Here is a 15113-nt window from a genome sequence, read left to right as displayed (position 1 = left end):
TTAGCCTTAGAGAACACGATGGTTACACAATATATCTTTGATTTGATTGCTTGAGGTTCGTGACGTGGTTTCTTATATTAATATTTATATATTTAAAGTACTATATTTTTAAATAAAAATATTCCGTCAAACCTTGCAAAAAATAAAGCCGGGCTGTTTTCCATGGTAAAAATTACACTCCTCAAATTCAGGCACTTCACACATTCAGTGTTCACTTGATTTAGCTTTAGTGCATGAAACACCTTCAGGAGTAGTTTTAAAGTTTTGCCCTAAAACTTGAACGTTTATATATTATTAACAATAACAATAAGCCACAGTTAGAAATACATGTTTTCCCGTTATACCTCTATGCAACGAACCATAAACAAGTTAGTAAATCTTTAAATTTGTTCCTCAAATTATTAAATACTATTGGTGTAATCATTCTGTAAAGTAAAAACCTATCAAAAGGTCTAATAGGTTGTAACATTCTAAGAGTGGCACTGTATTTATGCTTATTAATTTGATTTTGGAGCCCTTAAATACTAATATTTCTGCGATATTCTATTATTTTCCTTAATTGAAATTAAGTAAACATGTTTTCTATAAATATATGAACTCTTCTATGCCTTTAAAAATCTTTTATATGTAATGAAAATATTTTAAAAAATTTATCACTCCAAATTGTTAACTGACGCTTATTAGTCAAGTTCATATTGTTTATTACTCTGAACAAACAAGACGCCATTTGGTTTCCACCACGAGACGATTGGCCTTCATGCCAAAGGCACATAATACCATCACTGGTGTCAGTCACGTGAATGCCAAAATGTCTGAATGTGTTAATTTCGGGATTGGGAATACTTTTTGAAGATCAATTACAACAGTGCAAGTATTACTGGTAGGAGAGGCGGAACTGATACTGTCAGACGTCATTGATGTATAAGCTGATTCAATTTTACGATGGTGTTGTTCTTGTTCAATCTTAGCTTGTCTAACAACGACTGGGTCTTTACTAGTCATTTCGAGCTTTAGGCGGTCACATTTTTTACATGTACCAACACGAGGTTTCCTAAATTTTAGATTTGGAAAATCATTCTTAAAAACTATGGAATAGAAATTGTATGAGATTTTAATATTAGGAAATTTTTCCATAAACGCCTTGTATAGGCGATACAGATTGAGATCTTGGCTCAGGTATTCATAATCAGATCGGTTTCTGTTGTAGTGGCTAGGTTCAGATGGTATGGATTTAATATGGTCCTTGACCAAATTTCTATCAGCCAGAGTGTATTTGAAAGTTTTCAATCCTCCCCTGGTATCCTTCACAACAGTATTGCCCATTTTTATATTTGCCACAAGATTTTGTACTCTTTTGGATGACTTAATTCCAAATATAGCCATAAATGTGTTTTTCATACCCGGATATGGTGTCCTTTCTCATTTGGCACGATGTAACTCATAGTATTTTGACGTCGGCTTTCTGTTGGGGTATCATATTTACCATGTCGCCTCCTCTGAACTGGGAGAATCTCTATCAGCCCAAGCAAGTATGTGTTCTGTCCGTTCTTGTCAAGCTCATGGATCTATTTAAATAACTTCATTTTGTAGTCATCAGATAATTCACTGCATTTGTACTTGCATTTGCACTTTTCCTGAAAGTAATAAAATTGCTTAGGAAATAGTATGGTTAAATGGGTAATAAGATTGACATAAGTTTTATATAGGCCAATGTTAATTAAATTATTATACGAAAAGAATAAAACATTGGTTTTGGATTCAGTTCAGAATTTTATCTACTGCTTAACGATTTATGAGTTTTACCTTAGGCCTACTCTAATCTTAAAATATAGGCTACTGTTATCCGTAGTTTGTAGTTTGGTTGATTAGTAGTGGGGCTAAATGAGATACGGGATAACAGCAGCCATACTGTTAAATTATACACTATTATTTTACTTTACACAAAGTTCAAGTAGGCCTACCTACTCCTGGATATTAGAAATAAATTCCGTAAAAATATAACTTATGTTAGATTATGTTGCTAAAAATTATTGTAGTATTTATTCATTAACTATAACTACAAACAACAAAACTTACTCAAAATAATATAATATTGTTTAAGTTACAATCAAATTAATTGAAAAAACAACTTTAGCTTACTAATTAATCTACCTGTGTAAAAGGTGGATCTTTTGCAGACACTTCTTTGTAACCTTTCTCTTTGCTTCGAATAATGTATGGCTTTCCACTTATTCTTGCTTTCCGTTGTTTAATTTTAAAAGATTCATTATCCTTAGGAGTTTCACTAAACGCTTTTAGCTTTTGATTATCCATATTACAGCATAATACAATATACTTGTTAGTTATTACACAACTTAAAGTACTCACAGCTGCTTAAAATGGTTGCCGGCACTTAGCTCCAATAGCACTGAAGGCCAGCTGGAGTTGCCACCGGCACCATCTGTGATCATTGATTGCAACTAACAGAAACATAGTTGGCACATAGCTCCTTTAGATATGGAATCACGTTGGAACATAGACTACTTTAATTAGAAAAAAATATTTTTGGAAATTTTGGCACTTAGCTCCATTTAAACGGAAAGGCTTCAATTGAATATTCGGATGTCCGCATAAAATAAGAGTAGCCAATATACTGTAACAGAATGACAATAAAAACAAATTTGAAATACATTTAAAAGAAAACCGATATATTAAGTGTGCTACTATAGGATTAATTCCTGACTCAGTCATATTGTTCTACACAATTGGACTTACTTAAATAAAATTATTCTTGACTACACACACAGCACAGGACACGAAATGAAATTTTCCCAAATATTACACCCGTGCACGGAATATTTTATGGTACCTACAAAAAAATGAAAGAAAACCATATGTTTTTGGGGGTGTTTGTACGCATGTACTTTTAAGGTTGTTGAAGGTATACTACAACTTTCTTTTACTGATTGTTTCAAGTTCTAAAACTTATCCTACCTTTATATTTGTTAATTCTTAATATATTTTTTTCACATTTGTAAGATAAAATTAGACTTTTAAGGAACCACCCTTAAGGTTAAGCATTAAGATAAAATATATTTCCTTAATTTGTTGAGAACAACATTTATGTCGTAAATTTGGAAAATTGTATGAATAATATGTATAATTTATATTGAATTCACTGATTTTTCAAATCTCACCTACATCGGAATATTTTATAATGCAGCGTTATAAAATTAGTTTCTCCCAAGCATACAGTTTTATAAATCAACACTTTATTTGAAATTTTCTATGAGCGTGTATACAAAAGGTCTTATAGAAGGTTACGATACAACATATTTATTGTGTTTTGATGTAATTGTTATTTCAGTCGATTATCTAATTTAAAATTTAGCTGTTCTTTATTTTCAGTTTTTTGTAGCGTTCACTTGGGTAGATTTCCCAATTTTATGAGTATACCATATGTGCTGGGCTTAATTTAATTCCTCAGACTATTTATTTATTTTATTTAACTCAACTTATATGATAGACCCTCGTAAGCACGATCTTCATGGTATGACTCGATAGCACGTGCAATGTTATAATCTCCGTTAAATATGGTTAAGCACTTTTATAGTGCGACTATTATTTGTTTGAATTTAAATAGCATGAATTTTTCCCATTTCAGGTAAAACTCTAATTCTCTCTAGTAAGCCCTTTTGTAAAGTAGAAACTGTACAGTACAATGTTAATCTCAATAGTAGGTAGTTTTACGTACCATAAATGTTGGCACGAGTTCGCCCTTTATTGAGCATATTTCTTAAGGTCAGTTACACGTATTTTGAGGGAAATGACGTCTCGGGCACAGGTATGGACACAAATAAATGGCCGTTCTCCCCGACACAATATAAGTTAGAGCAGAGTTGAATTACTGTAGTGTGTTGCACCAGTTTTCGTGGATTCGAGTATGTTGTTAAATCTGTGCAGTTTGGAGGTATTTGTACAAGGAGAATTGGCGAACGAGCTTGATAGTGCCTTGAATCACATCCATTTATAAGTAAGAGCAGACAATTTAACTATTTTACATAATATATAAATGTAACATTGTTCACTAGCAAGTTTAAGTTGTGAAGTAAAATTAAATTAGCTCATAGTAGTTTGTTCAATTGTATATGGTATAAACTGTCTAAAAGATTCAACAAATGTTTAAATAAGCTTATTGTTTAAATGTGGGTGTGAATGCTAAACTGAATATTCACATTGACACAAAACCTCCCACAATAGCTAATTTATTTGTAAAAGGTTGCTTTGATATCATACATGGAACATTGTAGTGCACAAAAATGTTCACAAGATGAGACCACGAGAACACCACTTCACCTATATTACACTTTATTTCGTAGTGTAGGTGTGTCTGGTGTCAAAACGATGAAAAATGATTGCATTTTTAGCTTCTTTACCGCCGACGTTTTTGAAGCTCTTCGGACACATTACTTCAAGATTCCGGGGATCAAGTATGTGACAGCTTCAGATTTCAGAATCTGCACTAAGCGGAATGTCAACTATGGCTAATTTCATTCATATTGAATCAAATTCTCCCATCATAGCTACGTTATGTGTGGGTAATAATTACTAACTTGTTAATAATAATAATTATTATTAATACACTACTTACTTTATTGTAAAAATTTGTAAGCGAGGGTTGGTCCAAAATGCACTTGCTGTAAAGGGATTAAAAAAACCAGTTTAACCTTGATAGAAGGACTTTAAGTCTACACAGTATTTGTAACACGAACCTCAGCTGAAAGTGACCCTCATGTCAAGAATGTTTCCGAAATCTCCCCAAGACTTTTACTATTAGATTTCACTTTATTTGAAATGTATTTACCTTACTTTTAACATTCCCAATAGTTGCTAAGTATATTGTATAAACATTCTATTCAGACAAATATGGCCCAAGTTGACCAAAATTTATTATGTAGAAACTATTACTAAATAAGCTGGAGACAAATCAGGACCGGATGAAAATATTAATATAATATGATTAAGCGTATATATAAATACATAAAGGTAGATAATTAAGACAATGAGATAGACGGACACATTAGAATACATGTTAAAATTCTATGGACAAAAACTACGTTAAAACAGTTTGAGGGTAGAACAATATACGTTATACAAGTGGAAACATGTTATAGATATTGGATATATCATTAGAAAAGTCACTGAAGTTGTCTTCATTTGCCAGGATAGACGACGCAAGTATAAAGGTAAGGTTCATCTCCTCTCTAACAGGTCACATTGTCTGGGAATTTGAGTTTATTAGAGTACAGGAAATGGAGGACAATCACAGTTTACGAAATTTAGTCACTTGGCTGTGTGGAGGAGGGAGGGAAACAAGTGGCGCTATGTGCTCGAACCAGAAACGAACGACTCCACGGACTAGTATTAGCGCGATCAGAACCATGTGACCAAGGAGAGGAACGCTATCGACGTGACGTCGATCTAGTTCTGTCAATGAGGGTATATTGCACTGCTTGATGAACCTTGCACAGATCATTCACATTACTCTGTCTCTATGCTGCCAGCTCTAATGTAGCTATAATATAACTACACATGTAAATAAATATTCATCTTAGTGTAATATTGTATATTATATTATGACGGATTTAAGTTATGAATATTCTAAACTATTTTTAAAGCAATGACTCACTTTACAGTTCACTCAATACTTATTCTACATCTTAAAGTACATATTAAATTCTAGCTTAACAATATGTGGAAGCCCTCATATCAATAACTAAAAATTGCCTGAGGGCTGCTTATATGGTTAAAAAAGGTGATATAATGTTTAGTAGTATATTTTGCCTTTTTACGTGCGTGTTAATATATATTACAATTTTGTATCGTTACTATGTATCCAAGAAGGTGAAGACAACTTATTCATTTGTTGGAAATTAACATGAATTTAGCACTCCATACAATTGTTAAAAGCAGATTTGTAATCTTTAAAGAGATATGAGGTATATAAGAGGTCTGTGATAAAACAGTCCAGCTTTTATAAGAGAGTAATAAATCTTGGAAGGCAGTTCTATTCAACGTAATTGGTAAGTTAACTGTCTTTCAAAAGATATAAATAAGATTTTGAAGGCTTGTCAAATATCATATGGAGCATACTGTAATATATTAGAATTTTTGTTTCAGTCTATTTTCGAGTTCCGAGCCATTATCTGGCGTCCCCGGAGTGGTCACTCACTCTCTACCCTGGATGTAAACTAAACTGTTAATGCAACTAAAATTATGTCATCCGACTAACATAGTTACCTGATTCAACGCTAGAAACAGAAAGTACTCAAAAGACTCTGAGTTATTGTTTATCCAAAAATTCTCGGGATAGTGTTTAAAACATAGTGGTGCACTCAGTTGTGAAACAAATGAGACAATGAGAAAACCTCTCCATCTTATAATTATAATTTCCATTTAATAAAAAAACGCATAATTAACATAATTTTTAACTTAACTGTATCAGAAGCTGAGTCACTGATAGTGACCAACTATGGACTGTGTCACTGCTACCCCCCCCCCTTCGTTTTCATCGATTAGATTAAACAATAATAGTTAAATAATATCCTTTTTATAATTTTTGCAACAATCTTTGTTATTTTGATTAACTAAGGTCCACGCACATACCTCTATACCCTATGTATACCTATTAACTTTGAGCAACCCTTCACTCAAACAAATAAGATAATAAATTACAATAAGAAACGTGTTTAGTTACTTTTATTTGTTCCTTTATATGTTCAAATTTGTAATGTGTATCTTTTATGTTCTGTATAAATTGTAAATTTTTGTTGCAAAAACACAAATTAATTAATTAATTCATTTGAATTATATTGGATGGCTGCTGGGTACACCATACAGAACTCTCTTGTATTCTAGGTGTCTCTGAGGTTGAAACTATACAAAAATAGTTCTCTTTGAAAGCTTTTATTTATCTCATCAAAAGGACGTAGTCTCCTTATTCCAAGATCCAAGTTTGTGACACCAACAGATCTCAGACGCTGCAGTAAGCGGAAAGTGAAATGGAGCTAAACCCAGCATTCTTATTTACTATTATTGTCAGGAAAACCTGTTATTCAACATAATGACTCTCTTGTGCCAAGTGTGTACACCAGCAGGGCAAAAACCCGCACTGACTGCATAAACCTACGTAATTTTCCCCGATAAATACAGATATAAGTTCCTTAAACATTTTATGAAGAAAACGTAAAAAATATTTCTTGTTTTTAAGTCAATATAGTCATACACTTCAACGATTGCCATTTTTTAGTTTATGTTTACGATTTTCCATATGCATATATATATAAAATCGTGAAAACACACATGGGTTTGTGTTCTTTAATTAATTATTTATTTGAAAAGGTAATGTAATGTTCTAATTATATGATTGTGAAATAAAATATAATTCTGCGTGCTTCCTTTTAAATATTTATATATGGTTTACAATTAATCATGATGAACAAGCTTTTCTCTGAAAAAGAAGTTTGCACGCTCATCCGCTTTTAAATTAGTGATGGAAAATTCTACTCAGCTGTTGCATCAGCTGGTGGCTATCTGCTATAAATTTATTTAACGTAGTGATATAACTTTGTGTTAACTAATAACAATTCACTGATTTAATTTTCGTTTTCTAAAGATTCCTGAATATATATATATATATATATATATAATATATATATACAAATTAAGGAATCTATATATATATATATATATATATATACTTATTTAGAATAACTAGTTGGTAACTGCTACATTACACAAAATTCGTATCCGCTGTCCCATCCACAGTCGTATTGTTCGCTTTTATTATTTATTTTAATACTAATAGTTATCATTACGTACAATTGCATCATAAATTACAAATTTTGTATGTGTATGTATATATATATACTGATATATTTAGTAATAAATAAATTTCATTAACAATGTAATTTTAGTTCTAAACAATCAGGACACATCACTACCAAAGGGCTTTTACGCAATTGTCTTCACCACCAACGATATTGTCCTAATTGCTAAAAACTAAACCCGAATAATTTATTTATCTTTTGGTTCCAAAAAATGTGTTACCCTCTGCTAACCAGGCATACATAAACTACAAACCTTTCAGCTTTGGGCCTAGAAAAAAGACCCTTCCTGTACGTACTATGTAAAATATTCGTCAACACAAACTGTATTTGCTACAGCAATATAAACAAAATCATAAACATGGGCATTCTTGTGTTTTTCAGAAAATTCTACGAAATATGACCTTTTGCTTATTGCAGAGCTAAAGGGTTATGGTGTAGAGTCAGTTGAACACGTTGCAGGAACATGATGAAGTGCGTTGTGTCATTACATCAATGGTTCTACTGTGTATTTACGATTTTATTTCCTGTTGGAAATAACTGATACTTAAATATCAAATATGCGTTATAAGAGTTCATTAATCCGTAATTTGTCAGTTTGTGCCATATTGCATCAATTGCCTAAGGTTCTAACTTTGTTCAGACTTACTTCCCTGTTTTTTTCCGGTTTTCAATTAGTATTATTACTGTGTTAGGCCTCTCTGCACCGTATATTAAACCTTTAATTACTCTAGAGGTATTTAATTCTATTTGTAAATATACGTAGATATTTGGATCCTTGAGGCACTCCTAACTTGAGTTGGCTTAGGAGATATGCCTGTTTAAGAGATATGGCTAAAATAATTTTTTTATTAAGTCTTTTGCAATTAACCATTAATTACAAATTCTACAAAACCAAAAGCACTTTGACAAATCTATAATTACTTATAATAAATGTATTCCTCTACCTATAGATTATTTAACTAATTCAGTATAACTTATTATCGCTGAATCTGTTTACCATGTTCTTTCTAAAACCATGTTATCACAATACCATGTAACAGATATCTCTTCCATTGGCCGATCTGACCTGGTCCTGATCAAAGTGATACTGACATTGACTGACAATTAACTGAAAACCATACTTATCAGTAAATAATATGACAGGTTTTTTTGGATTCCTGAGGCGAATTACCGAAGTATTCATTTTATTGAGGAAACTCTGAAGTTTTTTTGGCTTATTGGATTATTAAAAACGTTCTAAAACTCCACATTATATTATAGATTTTCAGTATTTCCCACCTGATCTTAGTTTATTTTAAAAATATTTAAATAATAACTAACCCTACAAGCTTTTGACCTCCCAAAATACTTACAAAAACAATTATATTAAAAAAATTATATGCTGTTATGATGTACACTAAATACTTAAGAATTATACTGGTATATACAAATTATCTACAAATTGAAATATTGAAAAACTGAGCAGTAGCCTATATGTTCTAAAGAGAAGTAACAAATTAGCAGAACTTAGCAAATTAGAGACAGAAAATCTATGTAAATTAAGAAGTTTTTGAGAAAAACAATTTCAAATTTAAAGAATGGAGTGCAAAAAACACATTGTTTCATATATGAGCAAATTTAACTTTGTTATTTTACCAAGAAACAGATTAAAACCTTTTATAAAAGTTATAAAAACTTTTACCGTGCAAAAAAAGTGTAAAAGAATTACGCATAAAAGAAATATATTTTTGAATAAAAGACATTTCATTTGTAACAGTACAAAGTAATATTAACCGAAAAAAAAATCTAAACCTATTCAATCAAATTACAAATCAATTTGTGTAACAGTTCTTAGTATGATCAATGAGAAAAACAATTGTCTCGCCAATTAAGAGGCTAGATAAGACGATTTAGATTGTTTTTAAATAATAATATGAAAATTAGGTATTTAATTTACTACTGTTCCATCAGGTTGATTGAACGTGTTTGATGGAGACATGATTCTGATTTTGATTCATTTCTGAGGATAAATAACGCAAATTCATTGTAATATCAAATAAATACCACCCAAGACAGAGGGGGATGTATGTAATCAATTCTTCCATTTTAAATTTATGTAGTAGTAGACATTATACATGTCTTATAGATAATATAATACAACATTCCGAACTTCTTACACAATTTTGAATGTAATACGCTATATAAATATGCACCACAGTACCTAATAAAATATTACACTTGCTTGATTCATCATTTGTTTATTATATAATAAGTTACACGCCTGGGGTTTCAACACGTAAAGATGAACAAATAACGTATCCCTTTTTTAGACGGAAGGCAAGTCACAAGTAAGGGCCGTCTGCTTACAGTGCATTGACAGAGATTTTCCCTGCAGAGAACATATCTCTAAACGATATTGACGTTTATTAACAATATTGACTTTTTATTGACGCCGAAAATGTAGACATAATTTGTTTATCTGAACACCACCTGAGAGATTTTGAGTTTGAGTTTTTGTCACCACATGGTTACAATGGTGTTACAGCTTTCTGTAGGACAATTTACCAAAAGGGATTTACCAATCTTTAGTAAATCTTCAATAAAACACAATGTTTTAGATGTCTCCCGATTTTTTCAGGAGGGTAGGTGTGAGCTTGCGGCAGCGATCTTTCGGTTCAGACAGTTTCCTCTTCTTATTATTACCGCTTATAAGCCAAACCTTTTTCAGCATCAGTGCAAGAACATGAGATGTTTTATGAATGGATAAAATGAATAAAACTAGTTCTTCTGATGACAGAAGAAAACACTACTTTTCTTTGAAGAGGCAATTTAGGGCTAGTGTGAGGGAAGCTAAGTCATCTAAAGTTAAACCTTTACTGCAGACTTCCTCAAATAAAGTTAAGACTGTATGGGACATAGTGGTCGAGCATAGAGGTAAGGCAAGAGTTTCAGCAGATATCCCTCGAACCATCAAGAATGGAGTCATTGTTCGGGATCCGAAAGATGTTTCCAACTTGTTCAATGATTTCTTCATTAATGTGTCGAATGCAAGTCCATTTCCCACATCGTTGTCTCTTTTTCAACAGCAATCAAGTGCAGGAGTGTCTTCATTTTTCTTTTCACCTGTTTCTGAAGTGGAAGTATCTGACATCATCAGATCTATAAAAGCAAAGGCTTCTTCTGGCTTCGACAATATATCATCGAAGCTTCTTAAATCATGTACGGAGTATTTTGGTAGGCCACTTGCCCATTTGATAAATTTTTCGTTTGAAAATGGCGTGTTTCCTGACATTTTAAAGTTGTCTATAGTGAAGCCATTGCATAAAAGGGGACTGGTTGAGGAACTTGATAATTTCAGGCCTATTTCGATCGGATCGACATTTTCTAAGGTGTTTGAGAAGGCAGTTTTGATAAGGTTAACGGCTTTCCTGGAGAGTAACAACGTTTTGTTTGACAAACAGTTTTGTTTTGTCAAGGGAGGCTCAACTATGAGGATAATGTTTGCTCTCTTGGATAAAGTTGTTAAAGCTCTTGATGAGGGAAAGTTTTCTGCTGGTATCTTTTTTGGTTTAAGAAAAGCATTTCTTTTACAAAAGCTTGACAGAGTGGGTGTGCGTGGCTTGGCAAATCAATGGCTGTCATCTTTCTTGAGTCAGCGTAGACAAGTGTGGAAATTCCATACGTTGAAGTATATACTAGGAAAGATGTTTTTCTGACTAGCAGATTGTCAAGACGGGTGTGCCACAGGGCTCCATACTTGGACCCTTCCTCTTTATTTTGTATGTGAATGACCTCAGCAGTTGTGTTTCGAGGGGATTGTTGTGTTTGTTTGCTGACTACAAATCACTTGTAATTGATGAGTCTTGCCGTTTCAATATGGAGATGAATACGTTTGTTCAGTGTAATTCAATAGTCCAGTGGTTTTAGAGTAATGGTTTGGTCGTGAATGCTGATAAAACTACATTGCTGGACTTTTCGATTTCATCAAGACGCAATGACTCTTTGAGTGTTTGGGTTGGCGATGCAGAGGTTTTTTTCTGAGCAGATGGTCAAGTTTTTAGGCCTAATTGTCGATAGGAATCTTAGCTTCTCCTTTCATGTAAATCATGTCGCACGTAAAGTCTGTGCTGGAATTTTTGTTCTTCGTAGAATTTCATCTTTCATGGGAACCGATGTGCTTCTGACTTCATATTTTGCATTGGTTTATCCCTACCTTTCATACGCTGTTAAGATTTGGGGTTTTGAAACATGACTTTCTTTTGCAGAAGAAAGCGGTGAGAGCTATTGCTGGCATCCGTCAATCAGAATCCTGCAAATCACATTTTAAGAAGTTCAATCTGCTTACTTTTCCAAGTATCTATATTTACCACACATTAGTATTTGTAAGCAAAACCAGGGCATTTTCGAGTCACTAATTCCACAGTCCAGACACTACCTCAGAAAAAGCAACACATTAAATATTCCCCCCCCATACAAACTCTTTTTTCAAACATCACTGTTTTTATAATGCCGTAATTTTTTATAATTCTCTTCCTGTGGACCTAAAGAATGTAAATGATGTAATGGTCTTTAAGAGAACACTGAAGGATTTGTTAATAGAAAAATGTTTCTTCTCCCTCAGTGAATTTATTGGAAATAAATAGTCTGTATGAATAGATATAAACTGTACTTGTATTTTTGTAATATTAATGACGCAATCCAATGCATGTTATATGTATGTTTGGAAATAAAGGATATTTGATTTTATATCAAATAATGTGAATCAGAAGAAAGGTAAGAAAAATCTTATTATAATGGTTTTAGGTTCTATGGTTATCTGCTAATTGGCAAATGTTGTTTCCCATGGTCTCCAACACAATTATTTTACTAGTTGTGGACCTATAAATTTCAATTCGTTGAACTCAATTCGTCTACTTGTAGAGTATTCGCTCAATGAAATAAAATATGCTAGCATTAACACTTTATATTATAGGGAGGCCAAATCTAGATTAATACATACAACATATCACTATTTTTGTATAATAAGTTTAAATGACTATAAAATATGTTGTTATTATTAAATAAGTATATGTACTCGTTATATACTCTCGACAATTTTACTAAGAAGATTCAGGATTGTTTTTACATCAATGGTTATGGCCTCCAAAAACTCTCATCAGTCAAACGTGACGCGTGTTTATTGGGTACATAACCAGATTTAATACAAACATAGCGTTTTTTAATTTTATAAATGGCATCAACAAAACTGCCAAGGTTTGCCTCCAGTGGGAAAATTATGTTTTATTGATATTATATTGTTATAGAGAATACAACATGCAGAGCATATGCATTTCCTGTTAGTTAATCTTAGATAAAGGGCATTTGTGACACTAAATCATGTTCATTGTCATATATTCTCACTAACGTGAAAACACGTTTTCTATACTTGTCTAATTGCACTATTATAAGACGAAGAATATCACGAAGTCTATAACGATTCCCTTCAATAGCAATAGCCTTGCTAAGGCTGATTTCTATATTCGTACAGATAAAGTTTTTACAAAGTTACAAATATGAAATTTTGTAAAATGTATTTAAACTTTTAAAGTTTTGTCTTAGGTTTAGTTTCAATTAATAGTAAGGGCATTGCGATTTTAATAAATATTACAGAATTTGGTTTCTCTGCTGTGTCTGGTACATGTAAAGTTTAATTTTATTGAGGACTTTATCTTACGTATTACCTGACGTTGTAAAAAATTATTCGTAGTATTTAATTTAAATCCTGAATGAGACTGTAATCTATGTGACTGCAGTAACAAAAAAAGGCGAGCAGAATATTCCCTGAACTTTTGCAAGCAGAACAGCGGTTAATGGAGCACTAACACGTGTCAGCGTAATAAAGCATAATATTCTTCGCTTTACTCTGCTGTTGTTGTCATCCATTATGTCCGTGCTTACACCTACAAGGAATAATGTCGTGTATTAATGCTGTTCTCGTATGTTTAATTTTATATTTATATGGAAAACCAATTTGTGCTTCTGAAGGTTTTAAACTTAATAATTTCTCATTAAACTTTAAATATAAAGTTCAGACTCGTTAATAGTGTTTATATAAAAAATTGCAATAAGATATTTTATTATATAGTCGAAGGCAAACTACATTTTCAATGGACTGTATTTAAATTTAGAAACAGGATTAAAAATTAGTTCTATTTATTTATTTAATTATTTATTTATCTAATATACGGCAATACACCATTTCACATCTGCATAATAAATAATGTAACCAAGAAGAAGGCTAATACTAAAACTATACTAAATTAACAATAATATAACAAAATAGTGTTATCTATCAACAATAAAAGATGTATATAAATATACAAAAATAACAGTAATAACTATGTAATAACAACGAGAATAGTAATAACAGTGAAAATAACAATAGCAACAATAAGCAAGGTAATATAATAATAATTTCGTAACAGTAACAATAACCAAGATATAGTAGTAACGATAATAAATCTTAACAATAAATAAAAGATAACAACAATGATAACAATGGATTTGTAACAAGAATAAATTAATTACGAGAAAGACAGTGTGGGTCTCCCGGGATCCCAACAATATGGTATCACTGAAAATAATGTGGTCCTCCAAAGGCACCTCCTAACACCGTCGATCACACAGCACTTCAAATTCAGGTGTTAATTAGTATATCTTCTATTAAATAATTTTTATTAGTATGGACTTAATAATTACCTAAACACAAAGCTTCACGTAGTAATATTTTTTATCATTCAAATGTTTGCTACATTGGCAATTGAATTTTAATTAACTCAAAATTAGAAGTAGATTTATCAAAACTTAGGTAAAATTAAAAATGTAATTCCTCAAGAAAAGGTTGAATGTATGAACAATACAATAAGACAGTGATATATTTAGAAGCGAATTTGATAACGGGTTGCATGGGGGTTGTATAGTTGACTTTTAATTTCTCTATCCTTGTGGTTGGATATTCTTAGGCCAACGACGAGAGTCGGTGTTGAGGTAGTTTTCGTTAGTGAAGAGGTCGGTATAAATATTCCGGATATATTCTTTTAGTGTTTGGCGAATTAAATTTGTGGTTTTCCCGTTGCTATTTTCCATATACAATTTGCGTAGGATTTTGCGTAAGTAGCAATGATATAATGATATGACTTTAATATGGGAAATTTGTAGCAAACTAATGATGGCTCACGTTTACAGGGATTATACTATTATTATTATTGTATATTGATACAAAAGGGA

Source organism: Homalodisca vitripennis, chromosome X (assembly GCF_021130785.1).
Source record: "Homalodisca vitripennis isolate AUS2020 chromosome X, UT_GWSS_2.1, whole genome shotgun sequence".
NCBI classification, from domain to species: domain Eukaryota; kingdom Metazoa; phylum Arthropoda; class Insecta; order Hemiptera; family Cicadellidae; genus Homalodisca; species Homalodisca vitripennis.
The sequence above is the reverse complement of the archived record's forward strand: the minus strand, read 5'-3'. Positions refer to the sequence as shown.